This window comes from Phalacrocorax carbo, chromosome 1 (assembly GCF_963921805.1).
Source record: "Phalacrocorax carbo chromosome 1, bPhaCar2.1, whole genome shotgun sequence".
Classification (NCBI taxonomy): Eukaryota; Metazoa; Chordata; class Aves; order Suliformes; family Phalacrocoracidae; genus Phalacrocorax; species Phalacrocorax carbo.
Window position 1 is genome coordinate 13076708 of NC_087513.1, and position 23544 is coordinate 13100251.

At 38.0% G+C, this 23544-nt stretch overlaps 1 protein-coding gene across 6 annotated transcripts in view; it reads left to right on the top strand.

Annotated features, from left to right (window-relative positions):
• MAGI2 (membrane associated guanylate kinase, WW and PDZ domain containing 2) overlaps window positions 1-23544 on the top strand; it is a 764477-nt gene that overhangs the window by 133152 nt on the left and 607781 nt on the right. The window lies entirely within an intron of this gene.

A 23544-nucleotide genomic window follows, 5' to 3' on the forward strand; every position in this document is an offset into this window, starting at 1 on the left:
TGAGATTTAAGAGGCTAAATGGGGAAGCATTTATTATTTTATTAGTTATAATATAATTATATATAAGATTATTGAATGAAATATACATTTATAGGTAGTAGATATTTGTAAAATAGAATTAATAACGTAAATATAAATTTTATATTTATATAATATAAATAAATATATTTTTTAAATATAGAAATAACAATAAAAATTAAAGGAATAAGAAAATAAAATCCAGAGTTGGGGTAAACTGGTGTCTTTGGCAGATGATATTTAAGAAATGTTGAATGTTGTCTTTAAATTTTCTCAAATATATTGGTAATCTTGTGGCACTAATATCACTTAAGCTTGCAAAAATATTTGCTTTCAGAGAAGGCACGACAAAAAGTAACTTCCTGGGCAACCAGCAATTTCAAGTTTTAATAAATAAAAAGTTACAAGCAATTAATGGAAATCTGTTAAGGACTTGCTGGTAAAAATTCCTCTTAAAAAGCTGTTTCTAGGATTACATGCCCTGTAGTTTTCAAATGTCCCAGAACTGGTGGAGTTCGCACAACTTCCCTCTAGCAATTATTTCACAATTTAAGAAAGCAGTGAAGATAACTTCTGAGCTGAGCTTCAGTCTTTGTCTTTTTCTCAGTTAATTGCACATCTATGGGCCAGTGTAAAGGAACTCTTTCAGTATTAGCTTTTGTCCAGGTTTCCAAGACCCTTCATGAGCTGTTGTTTAGCTGAATTGCATATGTATTTAAAGCAGTCTTTTTAGCTATTTCTTTTGCTTCCCAGGTCATCTTTCCTGTGGTTCTTTTCTGGCCTTTCTGCAGTATTTCTTCTTTCCTCTACCCTATGCAAAACGTAGACACTTGATTTTATGAAGATGCCATGGCATGCAGTTCCTGTCATATCTTTATCTATGTTGTCTCTAACTTGTGATATTTAATGCGAAGGTCGGAATTAAGCACAGGTAATCAAGGTGTGATTTGATCTGGGTTTTTTTATGGGTTTGGGTTTTTTTGGGGGGTTTTGTCTTTTTTTTTCTCCAGTATCTGGCACAATGGAAGCATATCCCCCCAGAAAATATGCCAGCGCTGCCAAAACGGAGGACATGGCCCCCGGTTTGTTCGCAAAGCCCTCCAGTGCTTGCAGCCAGACGGACTGGCGGGCTTTTGTAGCAAGCCCTGTGCAGCTCCAGTGCTTCCGCTAGCTTGTATGTGAGTGATGGTTGTGTTGCAGCCTGCCAGTGAATGCTTTAAACATCTGTACGTGGACTATGCTCAGGCAGTGGTGTCGGCAAGCCGTGGGACTGGCTGTGCACTGGGCCCTGGCAGACTGCAAGGGGAGAGGGGACATGTGGGTCCCAGAGCCCCGATCCCCCAGGATCTGGCAGCTCCTCACCCCTCTGCTTCCAGGCTAGAGCATATGGGCAGGGAGGGCCCAAAGAGGTGGGAAAGAGGCAGAAGGCAAGGACAGATCAAGAGCTTAATTAGGTAAATGAGTTTTGTTTTGTTTTGTTTTGTTTTTATAAACTGCAGCCCATACAGTTAAAAGCCTGAGATCCCCTCCATGCCCCAAGCTAGATGCAGTTTCCTATGCTGAACTGTTATCATTTAATTACAGGCATGTCCAGCATGCATATTCAAGTAAGATGCTGCAGTCCTCATTCATGCAAAAGAAGTTGGCAGGTAGTTGAAAGAATTTACCATAAACAGGGATTGTTGGACAGCAAACCTCCTTTGTGGACAGCTATCAAATATTCTGCTGAGAAAACAGTGCAGCAATTAAACCTTAGCTGCTGCAGGTTTATTCAGTGGGATTTTTGTATCATGTCAAGGGTCCTGCACTGGGCAGAGTGTTGCATGGCTTCCCGTGGTGATTTTGGGTTTGGTTTGTATGACCATGCAAATGTCCCCTAATTCCAGTTCCAGTTCATCAGTTGCAGAAACACTCCATGTTCTTTTCAGTGCAAGTTCAGCTCCAGTCTTGCTGTGGTCTAAAAAGAGACCAAATTACCAGATTTTTTTGAACAAGGAACACAAGTAGGTCATTCCTGTCTGAGTAACCTGATTTTGGCTGTACTAGGCCCAGACATAAAATCTGCCCCTGTCCTTGCTGTTGGCTGCCACAGGTGTTTAAGAAGGTGCCTGAGGATAGAATAGTCAGGTAGTGATACTTCTCCAGAATACTTTGATTGCTTCCAGCACATCACAACTCATAGATTTCATAAATTACAGGAGATGACTTGATATTCATTATCTGTCAATAGATTTTCTTCCATACATTTGTCCAGTCATTTTGTGAACTAAGTGTTGCAAGTTCTATGGGAAGGAATAACAAAGCTTAACAGCAAGATGGCTGGAGAAATATCTTCTGTTCAAATCAGTCACGTGACACCATCTTTTGATGCCCCTTAATCCTTGTATAGGAAGGCAGTGAACAAGCATTACCTATTCAGCTGCCCCATACCATTCCAGATTTCTTAGATTTCTTTCCTGTCCCAGTCCAGGTTTATCTTTTCCAGGTCCAGCAATCCCAGTGTATAGTCTGTGTCCTCTTCTGTAATATTTCCTAATTTGTTTTATTTCAGTTTGAATTACTGTACCTGATGGGCTTTGTATTCATTCCCCCAGTACTTCTTAACAGTTGATGTGTGTGTTGGGTTTCTTCCTCTGAAATCCTAACCATGAGATTTCATTCCTCGGTGGTGATAACTATTTCAGAGCCAACCACAGCATACATTTTTTTTCCCTTACATGTATGACTTCACTTTCATTTTTATTTGATTTTGTCTTTCTTACCGCTCAGTGTCTTGAAGTTCCACAACATATCGAGTTAGCCTTTGCCTGTAATCCATGGAATAATTCATATTCTCTACCACCATTGTTACTGCACTGTTCATTCTCTCATCCAGATAGAACTTGCCCCCTTCCTGATTTTTTTTTCTTCTTCTTTGCTGGTCCAGCTGTAAATATGCAAGAGAATATAAAATTGAGATCTCTCTCAGTTTTGAACAGGCTTCCTAAAGCCTCATGCAAATTTTACTCAGGCTGTGGCTAAACCTTGACAGCTCTAGAGATATCAGCTTTACCTTCTCCTATCACTGACAGGCTGTTCTACCTGCCTGCCAAAGAGAAATTCTCCAGCTGAACGAGGCACAGCAAAGACAAGAGGAGGTACTGCAAAAGCAATTAGCAGGAGAGGTATTAACATCAGAAAGCACAGAAAAGGCAGATGCTGCAAATTTACCAGCCGAGGTAGAGAGGAATGGGGAAATGGCAGCCAGGATAACAGCAGCTTGGTCAGCCGTGATTTGTCCTCCACCTTTTGCTGAGCCAGTGGAGATACCAGTTTTTACAATATGTCTTTGCAAGGTTTTGTTTTCAGAGCTCAGAGGCTGCAGATGCCTTGGCTTTTTCTGCTAATCTATGATAGCAATAGTTGTGTTACAAGGAATAGCAGGTGTTGTTAATGAGCTGCTCAGATGAACTGATAGTTTATAGATCACTGAATGTCTGAAATCACTAGATGTCTGAAAATGTGTTGCCCAGTCCCTGATATTTTTAGAGGAAATTATTATGGGTGTAGTAAACAGCTTAAATCTGATCCTTTATAACCACTTGAAAGATATGACTAACTCATTCATGTAACATGGTTTTATATCATGAGGTTTGCTCTTTTTTCCCACTTTCAGACTCTAGGTACAGCTCATTAAACACACTTGTGGCAATACAACTCCTAAATATATTGTCCTTCAGGATGCATCTCCCTGATATTAAATTAGTGCTCATGCCCTACAGGGTTTGTTTTCTCTATTAATGAAGTAGCCACAAACGTGCTTTTCAAAGAAAAATTACAAGGAGCTCTGCTGGTTACAGCTTGCTCACCAAATCGACATTGTACTGGGAGGAATGATTTAAGAAAAGATACTATCCATTTCACGGGAGTCATAAACTTTCATATACCTGTTTCCCATTCACAAAGAGCAACTGAATACTTCTAGATCAGATATTTATGTAGTTTACTTTTCTAAAGGACCAGCAGGAATATTATTTCTACTGAAGTAACATAACCACTTAAACCAATGTTCAATTGAACAGTTAACTTACTGATTAATCATTGAACTTTGAAGTTTCACTTTCAGAGTCAGATGAAGTCCCGTTGCTTCCAGAAATAGTTATTAATATGTACACTGCTTTAGTAACTGCTATTAATTGGGTAGCCTGTGCTTATTTATACAGTTTTGAATAACTTAGGTAGTATTCGGCCACATTAAAAAATGATTTATGAATCAATGAAGACCCCATCACTCTATCCCCAAAGGAAGCCTTACCTGACAATTTGAGCACAGTCTGTCACCAAGTATAGCAGCTGTACTTTACATATAATTGGAAGTATTGTTATAATAGGAAAACAATGTGGGACACATTACAGCTCCCCTCAAGGTCTGTTCTTTTCTGTAAGCTTAAATGTTTTGTGGGTTGGATTTTTGTTTTGTTTTGTTTTTCCCTAAGGTACTCAAAACCAATTTAATCTGAAAAAGAATGCTTAGTAAGTTTAAGTAAAAGAAAATTCCTGGAGTTTCATTTTGGTGAAGGCATCCCATACGCGTGTGTCACAAGGCCTTAGGGTCTAGCAGGTAAGGACCTGCTGTTGCTCAAACTATTCTGATAAGCTTTTTCTGTCAAATCCAGGTGGTTTTGTTTAACATTGTTGCTTTCTTCTGTTAGAATCTGGGCATTCCTAATCCCCAAACTCTGCCAGTTACTTTTTTGCCATTAACAATAATCCTAGGAATATGAAAAACCAGAATAGCATGACAAGATTGGTTATACAAGTTAATAACCAAAGAAAACTTCAGCAAAACATTAAAACTTGTTAATCCTGTGTGCCTAGATGTAAGAGTATTTGAGCTCCTTAACCAGGGCAGTGGTTTAGCTTCCACAGTGGAATATATAATAGCATTTGCTTGACGTTCCAGTAGATTTTCCAGTATTTAGTCATTCTTCAAAATGGAATGTATCTATCTTATCCAAAGTGCCTTTAAAAATAATGCTCAACTGTGTACTAAGGATATCTTCAGTTTTGAAGGGCCAAAATCCTACCCTGGTTGCAGCTACGTCTTCTAGAACCAGAAGAGAACAAATACCCAGTTTTCCTAACAAAGTCTCTCAACTTGTCTTTGCCAGGACTGCTGACAGTGGCCAAGTGTTTTACCAGAATATGCCATTAAGACTTTGCACCAGGTAACATGCAGCAAAGGTACCAAATCCTACAGGTAGCTTTTAGCTCCCAACAGGCAATTCCCAACTGTGCTGCTTCGTGCGTCAGCTTTAAAATGTGTACGGTCTTTCTGAAGCCTGACTAAGCAGCTTTGGATATTAAAAAGGCTTCATTGAGTGTTTTAATTTGCATAGATTAGTCTTTCTCCTTTTATTACTTTGACTAATCAGGAGAATTTCTTAGCCCCAACATGTTTATAACCTTGTATGATCATCTTTGGCTATGTAGTTAAAAAAATCCTCTCATTTGCCTGATTATTGCATGAAAACAGGACTCTTAGGAAGCTAATACGCTCATTTAACAATGCTTCCCTGCCTCTCTACTTTGTTCCGCTTTTTCCTCCCAGAACCCACGTATCCAAATCCTCACCTCCTTTTTCCACTTCTTCACTTTGGTGGAATCTTTTGATGGCACAGACAGAGCTACTTAGTTTGGTGTTCAGGCTCAAACCCAAGTGGAAATACTGACTGCGTTTGGCAGGGATGGGGTTTGCGGTGGCTGGAGACGGCAGCGCTCGGCAGTTTCCCCTTCCCCGTGTCGTGCGTGGGGAGCGGGGCAATCCAGGCGGGGAGAGGCAGGTGAGGCCTCCGAGGGAACAGAGAAAGGGAAAGATAGAGCTGTAGTTTACTGTAGAGAAAGGCAGGAAGAATGAGGGCAATTTTTTGTGTGTCTGAAGGCCCACCGAAGAGTGGCTTTTGTGGCTGGCTGGTCTCTGCAGCTTCTTCCCAGGCTGCGTGCTGGTGGGCACGAGGAAACAACCTGATGCTGAACTGCTGCTCCATGCTCGAGACATAAACTGCCCTAAGTAGAAAAATAAATAATTGAATTCACAATAAGTTAAGTAAAATAATAGGTTCATATCTTTTTATTTCAGGAAACAAAGTTATGTCAAAGTGTTACCAAATCTGCAGAAATGCAGCTATTATACAGTTGAGTCACTGAAGTGTACAAATGCCTGATAAAGTCTCAAAGAAACTCCTGACCTCTCAATTTTTCTAACATATGGATAAAAGACCATATAGCACAAATTCAGGCCTGAGTACTCATTGCAAGTTTTCACTGAAATCTGTGTTAGCAGATTTAGGCTTTGGTATTTCGTATCAAGTGTTTGATACCTCTCTAATGAAAACAGAAAACGTTGCCTTAGGTTGTGATGATAAGGAGTGAAGCTTAGAAATCAGTTATCAGTCAAAAGAAAGGCAAATTTAAGGATGACACATGTAAACCAATCTGGCATCTTAGTTTTGCAAGATTTTCATAAAGCTTGATGGATAAACTTCTAAAACTGACTAATAACACAGTTTTGAGAGATGAGGAAATGCCATTTAAAAATGCGTGATTTTTTTCATCTTGTTTGAAAATGGGAATTTTTTCCTTAGTTTTTTTTTTGTTGAAATATAAATTATCTGTGACTTTAACCTGATCTCAAAAAATAATGAAGATAAAATACTTTGGAAAAGTGACAACTTTGAAAATGAGGAAATTCACATATCTGTGTAAATAGACATGAGAAATTTTAGAAATGTTGATTAAATTTAAAAGGATTTAATGCAAATGCAGTGTAAATGCAGTACTGGATTTACAACGCTCTTTTTTTCTGTTATTACACTAGAAAATGTAAAAGACTCTCACCTTCCTAATGAGTGGGGTACTTACAGCAACTGCCTGAGCAACTAGAAAGAGCAACGGTGACTCTCTTAAGTATGCTGGGGAGACGCATCTGTCACAGCCTCGGCTTATTAGATCTAACCCCATTACAAACCAACATTGACTACATGCTCCCAGTGCCATCGTAAACAGTTCTCTTGGTTTCCTTATACAGTCATCTAAACATTGTTCCAAGCAGTGAGAACAGAGTGAACTCTTTTCATAGGTGGATGAATGTGCACTCTGATTTATTCTATTGGTTCTGCAAAGCCAGCTGTTTGAATTAAACCAAGGACCATGAACTCTAGGCCAAGTGGCCATCAGAGAGCAAGGGAGAATGGCTGATAATTTCACAAAGAGACAGATAGAGTTGTCCTTGTACTTATTCCAATACAGAACCAACAGTCAACATGAAATGTTTTCGTACTCTCATGTATGTTCTCGTTTTTCACGTAGGCTTGCTACATTTATTTCTTTGCTTTATTGACCTATGTGTTACCAGTTCCTTTGCTGACACATCCATGCCTTCTAAATTAAATTATAGGATCATGGTGCCCTGATTTGTTTCAAATCATCATGTATTTGGAATAACTACAGTGCACTATAGAAGGGTTAACTGCAGAACTATCGCATCATTGGTTGTTTTCCTGTGCTTTTCCCTCTCTCCTGTCTCTTAATATGGGGTTAAAGAGCTGATTTGGAACAAAATGCACATTTTACCAGCCTAATATCTTTCACTCTGTACACTTATTACCTACCGTAGTGAGTTTTCAATTCTAAGTAGGGCATTGTTGCACTGCTGAAGTACAAATGCATCTAGATGAGTGGGAACGTGTATTGCTGTACCATACCAGAACACCCCTTAACAGCACAGTTAAGAATGGTTTCCTGAAAATGTTTTCTAATAGTTATAGAGATCCATTCTTTACCCTTAACTTCACCTCCATTCAAAATCTTTTTGCCAGGACTTGTATAGTATAGTGTCTGATATTATTATTAATACTTATTCCAAAGATGGCATTATGAGAAGCCAAATGTATAATTTTATATTCATGGCTTCTCACAAAACCCAGTCTATTTTCTGATCTTATTTTCTCTGGTCTTGTACAAAGCATCTGAGCTTGTCTGGAAAACTAATTTGTGTTCCTTCTTGGTCAGAATAGTAAATTCTAATTTCGGCTTGGTATGCATGAACTGTAGTTTTTGTTAATTCTTTTTTACACTTTTTTAGGGAGGTGAGGTAGTGGTTTGCGTCTGGATTCGCTCTGCCTTTTTTTTTTTTTTTTTCCTTAATAGTTTCCTTAGAGTATTGTGATTTGTGGAGAACTCTATAGTAGTTGGGGCATGCTAGGATTTTTCTTTATTATTATATTTAAATGATAGAAATAAGCACTGCAGTTCAAGTGCAGGGAACTGTCAGTACAGGGTGGGCAGTCAGTGCTGCATTCAAACTCAGAACCATATTACTAAAACAGTCACAATTTACATGTGAATTTACTGAAAATTAGTCATCTGACCATCAGTTTTTGGTAAGAAATAGGTTCATTAAACAAATGTACAGTTTTGCCATTGTCCAATCTCTAGTTACCATCATGAAGTATAGTAAAGTATTTACCAAGAGAGCTTACCCAGCCTCGGAAATCTTTTCCACACGCTGGTTCTTGCAAGCCATTCCATTAATTCGCATGAATAAGTTGGAGAATCAAGCTCTCAGTATCCTGTTTTACTTTTATTGCTTTAAATTATAAGCTGTATTATTATACTGTGACAGGTGAATGAGAAAAATTAAGGCAATACCTCTTAGGGTTGTCTTAAGCTGCTTATATTTCAGTTGTTTCGCATAAACCTGGCTTGCTTATTCCTTAATCAGCATAAAAAAATGTTTTTTATTTCTAGAAGAAAACTTAGAGAGGACTGTGGGAGGTATTTAATAGTTGTTGAAAAGTGAATGGTTTTTCAATTTCAGTTTTCAATTTTCAAGTTACTGGTTTCAAACGGAAGTAGTTTGAAATTCCATGGAACTCCACTCCTTTAAGCACTAGCAAAAATGTGATAGCCAAGGCTGCCATGACATGGCTATGCTCGTCTTAGAAAATACGCCGTCAAGCATTCTGTATGATAGTTTTCTTTACTGTCATATTGAAAACTAATTTAGAATTCTCAAAATAAATGATACAATCATCCAAATAAATGCCACAACTAGTAAATTAGAGTTTGACTATGTTTTTCAGTGAGTGATTTGAAAAAGTCATTTATGATTCGCTCATGCACTTACCTGTCAAACCACCTGCCTTTAAAATTACTCATTAAAATGTAGAGTTATGGCAAATGTATCTCGGTGAACTGCATTCCCAAATGTTTTCATTTTAGTCTCTCAGTTTCTTCAATGCATAAAATGTTTTCTACCTTCCGCATGGCCAGAAGCAATATCGGATGAGTCTTGTTTCTTCAGTAGTGCCTTGAGTACTTTCAGATCTAACTTCTAGTTCCTTCCCACTTTTGGCTGACTTCACACAGAGGATGTTGTGACTAAAGCCTTGCCAATGGATTTTGGGTTTTGTCCCTTTACCGAGTGGAATTTTGCAAATCTGTATTGTGCAAGTATTTTTTTTCCGTTTTATCATAAACTTTAATCATGACTGTGAATAATTAAGAGCAGGATGTCAGACTAGATTTCCACTTACAAGGTGTGCCCAGTAATCATGCTGATCTCAGATGATAAAAAAGATTAATTACTGTATTCATCCTGGCTACTGTTGGAAATTCTGCTAGAAGGAACAGCATAAAAACTGCAGAGCAATTAATTAATTGCTCTGTATACGTTCCACTGCTAGGTCTCCTGTTCCTTTTAATACTTTGGAGTGTTATTATCTTTTCTGAAGCTTTTATGAACTCTTGTGAGTATTTAAGTACTTTTGAAAAATTACTTAACAAAGATAATCTGTGGCACTCAAATCCATTACAGTCTTTTCTTTCCCCAGATTGTGTGAGACTAATAAATCACACAGGAAAGAAAATAAAATGGCTAACAGTCGTCTTCCTCCGCAGAGGATGTGGTATCTTATAGATGGCAGCAGTTGGGTACAATTTTACCTGGAAATTTAAATACAGAAGCAAACATTAATATTGAAAACATGTACAGTGGTTTATCTACCATTTCATGGAGAGTAAAACAGGTGCAAAACATGCCCAGGGTACAAGACTAATTTTGTTTGACTAGTTTTTCCCCCTTTGCATTAAAACCCAAACCAACTGCACCACACGCTGATTCTACACAGTGCCTATAGACTACACCTACAAGTGATTGGTGCATTTGAAAATAATATTTCATACTCTGAAGTACACCTCTGAGGAATGAGGGTACCAGTTTTAGCATAAACCACTTAGAAATGGTGCAGGAAATGGAGGAAAGAGTAAGCAGCGGTGTGGATTGCAGTTCAAGGCTGGCCACCAGCATATGCAGAAGTGCCAAGCTGAATTGCTGCTGCTGCCCCAGAGGTGTTGGTGGGGCCGCAGGGTTTGATGGAGTCAGGATGATGGTTAACGGAGAGCGTGCGTGTGTGCACACGCTCCTCGGCAGTGTAGTCACTCCATTGTTGCATGGCAAAACCCTGCCTTTCAGCAGGCAACAGTAGTGGGATGTCTTAGGGACCTGACCAAAATTCTCAGCATTTGTGATAGGTAGTTCTTGGCACTGCCTTCCCTTGTCCTTGGGCTGGTACTCATGCTCCTTGCATTTCTTGGTATTAACATGACACTCTTTTAACTCAGTTTCTTAAATAATGGATTGGAGCCCTTTGGTCTTCATCCAGATATTTTTATTCATGAAGGCATAGATAACTATCATTTATTAATTATTATAGTATGGCAGATAAGCCCTAACCAAAATTATGGCCCCGTTACACTAGGAAGTGATTCAGCACAAAACCGGAATGTTATTCTGCCAAATAGTTTTACAGTTCTTTTCTGTTTTATAGGAGGGAGTAAAAGGTAAGGCATGAAGATATATCTCGTCCAATGTCACATAGGAAGACCGCGTCAGAATCTGGAATTTAAGACCTTATTAATCTTAGTCCACTGCCTTAACCAGAACAGCGTTTTCTTTCCTTGCAGTAGTTAATATTATTTACTTAGTGTAGCTAAGCTTTCTCTCTTGGTTGGTAAGAAACACTATTAAACTATGGTATAATAATGCCATAAATCTAAAACAATTCACAGTATATTCAGCAGGGCAAAGACTCTGTGGTTTTAATATTTAGGGGATGTAAAGACTATTTATTTTTGCTTTAAAGCAAAAATGTGTGTGCATGTTATGTGCAAATATTGTATTTGCTTGTGTTTTGCTTTTCCCCTAAAGGAATGAACCAATTACTCCTCTCAAACAGAGCATGACATACTGGAATAAATGTTAAGAAAAAAAATAGCCAAAGTTAAGTAGTTATGGTAAAAACAAAACAAAAGCCCTCTGTGAATTCAAGAAATTTGAAGTTAGACTATAACATGTCAAGGGGAAAATTGCAATAGAAATTTTCTGTGTTATAAATGGTGCTGCTCTGCAAGCAAGGATTATGTAGATATTTCTGCTCCATTAGGATTCATTCACCTTTGAGATTATGGGATTCCCTAAAATCAGAATGTGGATATACCCTCCAGTAGGAGTCTGAAAAACCACACTGTGGCGGTGCAGGTGGAGAGGAAGAAATCTAAGCAAAATAATACTGCTTTGTATTACTTGTAATTTATTTGTAGAGGAGGAAGAAGAAGAGATAAATGCTGTTTCTCAGGCCTTTTATTTACTCTGCTCCATGAGCGTCTGTTTTGCAGAGACCCAAGGCGTATGAAAACATACACTCTTAGCAATTCAAATCCAGCACTCGGCTCTGTAAGGTGATAGTGGATTCTCAGGTCCAGTAACGCTCCGTGGCCCAGCTTGTGACCTGGGTTCACATTGCAGGGCTTCACTACAAAAGGAGAGATCCTCTCCACCAGGGCTGGAAGAGGGGTATAATCCTCTTCAGCAGATCATGCGTTCAGAAATGCTGAGTTGCAAAAGGTTCCGGTACATAAATGAGTTTAGAGTGTCTAGGTTTTTTAGCTCTGGGATGAAGGCTCTCGCCAGCAGCCACCAGTATGACAGCTGGAGATCAGTTGCCCCTAAATGTCCCTCATCCAGCTCTCATCTGTCCACTACCATACATTTCTTCTAGAATTTGTGATGTATTTGATGTTTCTAAGTATTATTGTGTGACACCTATGATGCCTTTAAGTTTTTATACTTCCATAAAGGTGTTTGTAGCAAACTAATAACAATTATTCCATAGCTGTTAAGTCGAAAAAAGTCCTGTGTGCTGTGGACTGCATTATAAGTGACCTTGGTTTAATACATCTGTGATTTTAGCTGGTATTAATGGATGTTAATAAGGAAGCTATGTCTTCCAAATTGCTAAGTTAACTGTGCAGTTAACCGCTTAGTTACAGATAGCAGCTAAATATTAGCAACCACACAGAACAGTGGGGAGAAGGCCTGAACTTAGCAAATTTGTAACTGTGTTTTTTGTGAACAGCATCTATAGAATCACAGAATCATAGAATGGTTTGGGTTGGAAGGGACCTTTAGAGGTCATCTAGTCCAATCTCCTGCAGTAAGCAGGGACATCTTCAACAAGGTCAGGTTGCTCAGAGCCCCATCCAACCTGACCTTAAATATTTCCACTTTAGATTCTCTGCAGTCATTATACCCAAACTTTACTGCCTTTATCAAATTTTCACATCAAAAAGGTCTGGTATTTAAAGAGTAGGACTCCTCATTTAAGGTGAGCCATAAATGTATTTAAATAAAGGTCTGACAGAACTGTGACTGAAGACAATAATATCACATCGCTAGGAAAATCTGTTTTTGAAAATTTTTTGTGTTCCTGCTAAACTTTGCTTGGCTTGAATTTCCAGACTGGTTTTCCTACTTGTTCTTTACTGATCAGCATGCAGTGCATTGGGAAGGGCTGTCAGGTACAGGCAATTGCCAGTAAGAACACCATTCTGAGGAAACCAAGGAAATGGAGAGAATATATCAAAGGCTCACTGTTTGCTATTGGAAAGAAAAAATCAAAAGGGTTTGCAGACAAGTGGCATGAGGCTAGGGGAACTGAAGGTGTGAACAGCCATGGCTAGAAAGAGCCTGGGGTGTGAGAAGGGAATACAAGTCACTACCAAAACGTCCCTGTGGCTCTGAACATGTAGGAGGGACTTCCCAACACAGGGTTTTTGCATTCTTCTGGAGCACTTTATGAATCAAGACCAACTTACATAGTTAGAAGTTAATATATGTGCTTTTAGGCACACAACCTTTCCTTCTGTGTCTGGTAACAGATATTACCTCTCCCTGAAAACTTGGCTCTTGGCGGTCTCAAGATACTACATTTAATACAACAGTTTGATGTATTCCACTGTATCTGCATATTTATGTGTAGAAAGACCTTCCGGCTCTTTGGTCCTCTGTAAACATTCTTCCTAAAAAAAATAAATTCATCTTTCTGCCTTTAGTGTTTTCAGCCTGTTTTCTATTCCATGCTTTTCTCTATCTCCCCTGCTTGTCACTGCGCTGACAGCTAGATCCCTGTGCTGTAGAGGGATGTCTGCACTTGCAGGGAGAAACCACAAAGGTCTCGAAGAGCACCATATTGTAGTAAACCAAGGCATCAGGAATACCTCTCACTTCTCAAAACAGAACAGAAGCTTGGGAAAGGGAAATCTGATGCTTTAAGAAAGAAATTGTTCAGTTCCTCCTTCTCAACATCAATTTGATGTCTTTTGAGAGAGTTGTAGCCAGACACCTGTAATTTTAAAACATAGCATAAGAAAAACGTTTTTCTTAGTCTTGTTGACTTGAATGGACACGCGTCAGAAATGCATTATGTACAGGGGATTTTAAAGACTCCTGTTTATGCTTTCCTTTTAACCTGGAAAAAAGAATTAGTGTGAAGAGGGCACTCCTAAGTGTCAGTGTAAATGAAGACAGAGTGCAAACTACACTTTTCACCTGTATTTGGATGTGAAATTAAGCATTAACCAAAACTGTCTTTGGGAGATATGAAAACAGTCATATATTGTAGGTCAAGCAAATAAAACAAAATGTGCATTCCAGAATAAGTTTTCCAGAGCAGTGGTACTCTGTATCAGGCTCTGATACTTCTTTGAGGGACTCTTCCTGAATAGTCTGAAATCGTCCACTAATTCTGTGGCCTAAGCTGAAGAGGAAACGCAGTCAGCGATGACAGAGGCTTCTCTGGAAGGAAGCTATAACAGAATCCTGAGCAAAAAAGATTCTCAGGCAGAACACAAAGACCTATGAGAGCCATGCTGCTATTGTATCACCTGATTTGTGGAGGAGTTTTTTTGCCTTCAGTTTAACAAAGAGATGATTAAGGTAGGGTACAGTCGAGGTTTACAGAAGAATGAATGCATAGAAAGGGAAAAGACTCCCTCATAAAAATTGGTACAGAGTTACAGTTTAAAATTATCAGGTGTTCAGTAAAAGAAAGCAAATAAAGTACCTCATGCAGTACTTCATGTAGGACTTCAAAATTAAGTTCTGTAGAATTAAATTACAGAACTTGCTGCCATGGGATATCATACACGACAAGAGAAGAAACGAGCTGCAATGTGATTGGGCAGGTTCATTAAAAGAAAGAAAAAGACACCTATTGCCATCTCTCAAATACAGTTTCCAGTTTATTAAGTCCCTAAGGAGTGGGTTGCCAGACTCTAGGATGTACGTCATGGCAGTATTGCTTTATACTTACCCTGTTCTTAATTGCCACTGTCAGATAAAAGATGCTGACCCAATAGAAATTTTTTTTTCTGCATCTTCTGACCACGTTTGTTGTACGTATTTTTGAACTTAATCCTAAGAAAAAGAAGTCTTTGAAGTACATGAATCTAGATCTTTGTGAGGTGGGTTATGAGAAGTAATTTTAAGGATGTCTTTGGTGGTGCTTCAGACTCTTGGCTGTGTGGTCTTTCCAGCTTAGGTTCTGTGTTGGTTGCAGTTAAGGCCATGGAAATCCTTGAGCAGTACCAACAAATTTAATACACCTGTGTCTGATTTTGTAGGATAAAAGAATATATGCGAGGCAGAGAAAATAAGCAGCAGATCAGAAAGGGTCGTAAGACAAAGTTGAATCTTTCTTCAGGAAAGACATTTAAAGTGTTCCCTTGAAAGAGCTCACTTTCCTGTGGTAATTCCATGATGGGAAAACCAAGCCTCATTTCCAGCAGCAGTCTCTTCCACCAGATCAGGCCAGTTGTTGCACTAGACAATGGTTGAACACAGTCTGTGTTTTGCCAAGTCCAGGCAATCCCTTGAACCGTATCTTCAGCAGCATCAAACAGAGCGTCCTCTTCTACATTTTCTGGCCAGAGCATCTCGATGCGCCTTGATAGCGTGTTTGGAATTCTAAGGAGTTCCAAACGGTTTTTCTTAGACCAAGACTAAGAGTACGCTCAGGTTAGTTTGTGATGCAGACCTTAGCTCTCTGGGATCCTGCTGATGAGCTTTAGAATTAGCTGAGCCTGCAGGGGACCTGGTGGGTGAGTGGGGGTGGATGTTTGAGGGAGAAATAAGGGATAACTGAAAGGAAGTGGCTGACCTACGTGCAAGAAATTAGAAGGTTTTGTAGCTACAGCTTGCAGTTTGTGATCATAGAACAAGGCAGAAACAGGGCTGAAAGAGTTATCTGAATGCAGGTGGATGTAAAAATTTAACACAGGACAAGACTTGTATAGTCTGAGAAAGTTTGTGATGAAGCTGTTCTTACTGGGGTTGTTTTCTCATGAGCTTTTTTATTTTTTTAATGCTTTCTGATTGTGCAGTATGTTTTTTCATTCTCTTCTTTTGTGTAACTCCAGTTCATAGACTGTCTTGGCAGAAATTCTAGTGTAATTAAGGTGCTTAAATTATACCATTGAAAAACACAACAGAGTAAGACAGGTTTTTAATTTTTTGTTGTTGTTGTTGGAAAATATGAGGTCCTGGCAATTCGAAAAAATAAGTCACTTATTTGGACAGTTTGGGTAGCTATTCATCTTGAAAAGCGTAGCTTTTTGTTTCTTTTGGAAAACACTGGCTTTCATTGAATGTGTTGAAATGGAAGGAGACTTGTATAGATTGTAGTAGATTTCTTCCACAAAACTTCCAAAATAAACATTTAAAGCACTTCTGAAGTAGGTCACAGCATGCCTAAGAAATATATTTTTTTGGCAAAACTAAATCAGAGTTTCTTTCCTGTGATTAGTCAGTGAATATAAGAATGTATTACAAAGACACCGTAATGCGTGGAGATAGATATATATACATATACCTATACATTTTACATTATTATTTGATAGCAACTTGTAGCAAAAAAATTATTTTACTGAAGACGTGAGGTCAGGAGCATATGCTGTGATGTTTCTGATATGCTTTAACTGTGAAACATTAAAGTTGAGGTTTGAATTTTAAAATTTGATGCAAGCTTTAAAGACAGTTACAGAAAATTAATTGCAAACAAAACCAAGCTGTCTGTGTAACTTCCCAACTTTAAAGAAAATCCCAATACCAAACACCTTATTTTCTTTCCTCCTCAATATTGAATCACTTTCTTTGATGATATTACAGGGGAGAAAATGCAGACAATGAGAAGCAGAGTTTACATGATATAATTTGTAACCAAATAATGACTTGGGATGTTCTATTCCTTTTTATTATGACGATGTTTGCAGTTCTTTACAATAGTTTTTAATAAATTTATTTTATTAATATATGCAAAAATAAGTTCCAGGTATATTAACAATGTGATATAAAACTTGTTGGTTTGTTGGTGACTAACAGGCTATGTATTTTCTAACTGGCTGTAAGAATATTTTCAAATGACATTTCTTTATAAGGATTATTTTGAACAAAGCTGGTTGATGTCGGGTCTATGCCTGGATGAGCTGTTTGGATACAGATTCTACATGGGAAAATGTACTGGAGCATTGCAGTATAACTGAAACTGTATTTAGCTGAGGAAATATAAAACCTGGTTCTGAACTCTTACAAAACCAAAATGTACTGTATTTCTGCTTTTCAGATGTTTGGGTCAGTAGATATACCTTCATGAAACAAAAGCCTGGGAAGGTGAACTGAAATGCCTTAGTCAAAACTTTGTACATATTGCAGCATCTTTTATGCAAATACTGATACAGATTCTTTTAATAATCATGTGCTCAGCCTCAGCAGTGTAACTGCCTTAAACAGTTGCTTTTCTCCTAGACCAACTTCCATTTTTGAGTTGTCAGAAATTACTTTTATCTATAAACAGTTTAGGCATGTAATAAAATTTCTGAGAGGAGACTGTACCTCATAAATAAGAAGCCAGTACCTCAATACTGTTTTCATATTAAATAAAACAAGTAGATAAATTAAACACTCTGAAAAAAAAATAGAATTTTGAATGTCACTTCTCTACCGACAGGCTGACAAAATTTAACGGCACACAGTGGAAGATTTTCTGGAACAAACCAAACCAAACAAACAAATAGCAAAACCCCCAAAACTTCACTTTGCTGGCTACCAGGGGAAGTTATAAGCTTTTCTTATTATTTTCCTTCCCAGGACATGAAGTTATTCTCCAGATCTGAAAGAAATGAGGAGTTATATATTTGAAATGCTAAAGATAGAGGATAGCTGTCTAGTTCAAATTCAATGGTATAACTGAATGTAATCATTTGTAGCATCTGTTTGAATTAATATAGCCCAGATTAAAAGGCTATGGTACTTACCACTGTAAGCACAGAGAATCAGGAGTCCTACTAATAAGCAAGGGATGTTTGTTAATGAAAAAAATTGGCTGTTTTTATGTACAGCTGAATTATTTTGCCTATACACAGTTTTAAAACGAGAAGTTTTGTACTGTAACACCCAAACATGCAACCTTTGCTTAGCTAAAACTGCCAGAGAAATCAATCACCAAAGTTGGTGCAAGTTTTCATCCAGATAAGGGCTGCAGTTTTCAGTTTGTAATTATTAATGTATTCCAAAATGACTGTCATTATAGCTCCATTATGGAAAGACTGGAATCCATGGCTCTGATTCTAATCTGACTATAGGGTAAATTAGGCATGAGATCAGTGAAGTTACGGGTACATAAAATACATGAGTAAAGCCTGTCCTACCACTGCTGAGCTGGGGAGACTCAGCCTGGAAAGGATCCTTCTCATGACTCAGTTGTGGTGATACATTTTGTGTTGAATGGAAGGAAAGCATTAATGATCAAGGCCTAATGTCACTTTGATCTTGATTCATAGTCCACTGTCGGGTCTGTAGTTTACCTTAAGCCACAATCTGCAGAGCCGTTTTATTACTGAATTAAATCCTTGGAGATCAGAGGAATGCACACACAGCATGATGATAATCTTTCCGACTATGTCTTTGCACTCTGAAAGTTGAAGAGAGAAATGTTTGAATTTCAAAGCCCCCTAGAGCACATAGACCAAAAATTAATGGGAGAAATGGGCCACTTTGGAAACAGCAGCCATTGTTTCTGTGGAAGCTGGTATTCTTTCAGATCGGTGGGTGTAATGCATGTAATGACATCGGCCCAAACCTGCAGGATTTCATTGTTCTAAAGTTGCATGTAAGCTGATAGACAAAGGAAAGACTAACAAAATTCGTTGTTTAAAAAGAAGAAAAAAAAGTTAAAAATCGTTACAGTACCTCTTGGATCCTGTTTTTTAAATAAACACGCCCTGCTTTATTTCCAGAATGTTTATAGGTACAAGGAAGGTGTATTTAATAAATTACAAAGCAGAAAGCTTTCCTTCTGCAGTTGCTCCATTGTGTACTCTCATTCCTCATCAAGTTAAAATACGCTTTAACTTGTACAGTCGAATATCTGCTTCATTACTAACACGATCAAGACTCATATTGTGACAGCAGGTGGCAAATTAGTTTTTAATAATCTTGCCTGCTAAAAAAAGTAATTAGTTCTGAGCCTTTTTTAAAGGTTTTGTTTTAAGCTGTTGCTTTTCATGCTGCCTTTGTTACTTTCCAAACTTAATACTCCTTTAGTTAACTGTAACCTGTGATTGCTATACAGCACGCAGCCACTGTTCGGACAACTAGAATGTACTATTCCTCAAGTAGATATCCATTAAAAGGGATTTGTCTATCCAAATTTTGTTCTTTATAGGACATAAATAGACATTGCAGTTGAAGTAAGGCAGAATGCTTGTTGTTCACAACAATCTCCTATTATTTTGAAATTATATTTTTCTAGAAAAATATTTATAAATAATAATAATAATAAACTCTCTAAACCTGTGGAAGTGAGAGTTCAGGTATGTATCCAAGACCTTATCCACAAGAAGCAGTCATGCCTGATGGGAATTGAGATGAAGAATACAGATGTGTTGAGTTTTAATTAGAAAAATAATCTAATTTATGACACTGATATAACTGGAAATACAGATAAATATATGCCTTTATCAAAGAAGTATAAAACATTTCTCTGGTCGAAAAACATTACTTGCTAAAGTAAAGGAGATGAAAGCCTGGAGTGTCAGAGTTACTTTGTGTTTATTCCAGTCTAAGCTCTCTTGCACTGAAATTCTCAGGTGTGTAACTAGAAATTTAACTTGTAAGTGGCCAACATCTAAGGAATGACACAGTTCAAGAGATTAGCAAAGTTAGCAAAATTTTGAAACTGTGCTATGTGTATTGTGAATTATGAAATACTGATGGTTTTCAAAACAGGAAAATACTTTTCATTATGAAAAAATGCTCCATTTTGGCAGGAAAATTTCCACCAAATGTCAGTTAAGGTTTCTTTTATGACCGTAAGTACGTGTTGACATGGCTGGTGTTAAGACGATGTTTCTGTTATGTACTGCTGACCTCTATTGGCTTATTTCCACTATATGCTGATGTTCTGGCACTGCTGTTTTCTTCCCCTGGGAATTATGAGTGTGCATTTCTTTTAATTTAGAGAGTTTTGTAGCAAGGTAACTGAAACTTGAGCACATATGTTACTTGTCACACACGAGTACTCTCGTTAAGTGACTTTCCAGTCTCAGGTAAGTCAACCATTAAAACCATTATGTTGAAGTAGTGATTTGGTAGGGCTTCGTATGTCTATGAATTTACAAATATGCTTAAATGGTTCTACTGAGATGGAACCCTGGATATACTACACTATAAAAATGAAAATAAATGCCATAGCTGCAGTTTTCCTTTGCCTCTGTTAGTTGAACACTACTTTTGTTTGAGAAAGGATAATTTTGTAAATCATCAGACTGAAACACAGCCTAATTGGTTTTGTAGCCATAACATAAAATTTAAATTGGAGAAGATATTTAACTGTGCAAAATATTCTATCGATTCCCTCTTAGAAGTCAATGCCATAATGTTATTTTCTGAGCATTTGCTCTAATCAATTTTTAGGTCCATTCCTAATAACTTACACCGGCTTTCTTATATTTGTACACAGGTGCATAATTTTATTTGCATTTTTAGTAACACTAATATTTTGGAACAATTCTTAGCCTAAAGTCACCTGCACTGGCAAATGCAAATATTAAGGGGTTCTAGCCACACTGACCGCCCAAACCACAACTTTTGTAAGGGCACTTTGCTGATGCCTTTTGGTCTTTGAGAAGTGGAGACTGTAATGGACATTTATATTCCAAGTTTGCTTTATCAGAGAGAGGGCCTATGGTTAGCTCTATAACAATTAACACAGCCCTATGGAGTGCATGCAATAGGTAAAGTGATGCTCAGTGTGCACTTTTTAGATGAAGCCTTGGTTTGGAGTTATTTCTAAAAGGAATAGTTGCTTTAAATATTAATTTTTAAAAGCATCTATAGGATTTTGCTGGTTAGAGTACTGTACTGGAATTTCAGATCTTAATGACTTCACTGGCTTGAGGGGAAAGTTAAAGGAAATAAATGTCTAAGAAAAAGGTTTTACGTCATGACAGCATGTGTACAGGTTATGGGGGCACACTGTAAGACCATGATGATTCCCCATGTGAGTCTTCTATAATTACACAAGCCAGTGGGAGCAGGTGTAAGAAGCAGGCTTCAATGACTAAATTAGGCTCAAAATTTCGGAGAATCAAGTCCAAAATAATTTGGGATTTTCTTCTTTAATTCTCTCCAGGGAAACATAGGAAATAACACTGAGAGGATGAATAATAAGGCTTAGGAAATGCTTAGGGAACCCTGTATCACTCTGGGTGAGCTCTATGACACATGCACAAAAAGGAGATAATTTTTCTTATTCTGTCTTATAGTTGCCAGAGAAAGACCAGGAAGTTTCTAAACCCTTGGAATCCTTCAGATCTATAGCTACCCCATTGCATGTAGTCCTAAAACAAGCGGGGCCATCTTTACTGCTCTTCTGGCTGTTTCCTACTGAAACTTCTGTTGGGAAGGAACATTTCAAAGGTCAGTTCCTTTAAAGCCAACACTTCTTACACAAAGTCTGTTTCCAGATAAATGTTTCATAGTTCTTGGCTCTCCCAGCAATTGTAACTTTGCTAGTGCTTACTAAGTAAAAAATATCCCATTGATCAAGCTGGACTTGACTGTATCAAAATTCTTTATAGACCGCAATTATTAGTGCTCTTGCTATATACTGAAGATTTTTCCAGCCAAGTACTCTTAGTCAGTGAAATTCTAACGATTGGGCTATTTACAGTCAAACCTAAGGTTTAGGCTTTGGGCACGCGCCCAGGATAATGAGGGAGCAGGGATCAGCAAGATTTGCTGGAGGTGAGGTGAGTTAGAACCAAGGGTTAGGCAAACAAAACAGTCAGGCAGGAAGAGTAGGGGCAGCTTTGAACAAGGCGGAGAACAACACTGAAAGAGACCCAGAACTTAGATCTGGATTGACATGAGGATCAGGAGTAAAAATTGAGCAGTACTGACACTTTGCTGGGCTGGTGGCCTCTGCTTTGGAAAACCTACCCCCCAGTGAAGGGTGCTACCCACATCTCCGGCAATCACTGCAGGCACCGTGTGGTGTCTGCCTTGCTGAGCTTCCTGGAAATATGTTTGGAATAAGAATGGCTCCAGATCGGGGAGATTGTAGTGTAATAGCCTCCACGAGCACAGCCTGATCTGACTACATTAGAGTGAACGGAGAAGTACCATTGGAGAGGTAGATCTGGCCTTCTTTTCTAATGGGCTGCATCCCCAAATATCTGGTATCTGATGATTGAAATTTCCAGGTATTTCAAGAGGTCTATTAAACTTTGCATGAATGGCAGGTAATCATTATTCGCCAAATCACTACGGATGCAGCTAACCATATTTTGTTATTGTGATAAGGAGTTTCAAAGTGTCCTGTTTAATCTTACTTCATAATGCTTTCCATGGCTGTGCTAGCCATATGCTAAGGATTCTCAGGTTTTTTTTCAGAGGGAGCTTTATATTAGTAAAACTATTATTATTTTTTTAAAAAGGTATTAAAAATTGCAGGAGAAATTGAGTATTTTCCCATGGAAATGTTATAAAAAAAGGAAAAACATTCTTCCATTTCCTTTTCTCATTTGAGTAATCAGCCTTGAAAAGCTTGAAATTAATAGAAAATGGAAGTCTGAAAGATTGTGTTTTCAACTCAGACTGGTTTATCTGATTCCCACAAGAATTTTACAAATTAGATTTCTCTGTGTGTCTCTGCCAGTGTACAGTTTGATAATGATGATATAAGTACTCCTGTGTTTGTTTCAAAATAAGATCAAACCCAGTACTGAAGAGCATCCAGTAGGCTGGTAAAGCTCAGTTTGCAGGTGGGGAGAAATCTTTTCTAAAAGGCTCTACCCATTTTTTTTATTTTCGGGGTTTTTTTTGTGGAAAGGCAATGAGCATGAGGCATTATACAACAGTATGATGTTAAGATACAGTTTTAGAAAGCTCTAATAGTAGTTTTTCTTCAAGCTTACATTCTTGTTCAGTGGTGTTCCAGAAGTTTAGAAAAACTATTGTACATTGAGTCTCTGTTAAGTCTTTGGCAGGAGTGTTTGATATTTCTTTTTAATCTTGTAGACATCAGTGAGGGAATTGTGTTAATTAGCGCTATGGTTACGCTGCCTCCATGGTAGCAAGAATGTTTCTTAAGAAAAATGTCTTTTATAAGGTATCTTTTATACATTTAATGTGTAAATTTGTGCTCTTAAAATATTTATAATAGAGGGATTGTGTAACTACTCTGTTTGAGTTAGGTTTGTAAAAAGGACTGAGCCCTGTGGTATGTGCAGAGAGTAATTAGCCCACTGGTTAGAGGGGGCAGAAAGCGCTTTGTGTTTTCCTGTACAACTGCCAGGAGCAATGTGGTTCAAAATAAAGGGAGGATGAGGAAAAGTCTGCTGAATTCTGCAGGATTCAGTCTCATACGTTGGGTTAAATTTTAAGAGCACATATTATAGCAATAGACTTGCATGAGGTTAAGAATTCAGAAATTCTGTCCCTCACAAACCGAAGAAAAATCCAAGTGTCAAGTAGTAAAAGTCACCCTTTCCCAGGATCTTCCCCACTGTTCAGCAAAGCACTAAACAATTCTAACACTTATGTGGCAAGAGGTGTGTAACTCCATGTTTTCTTCTTCAGATGGACTTGTA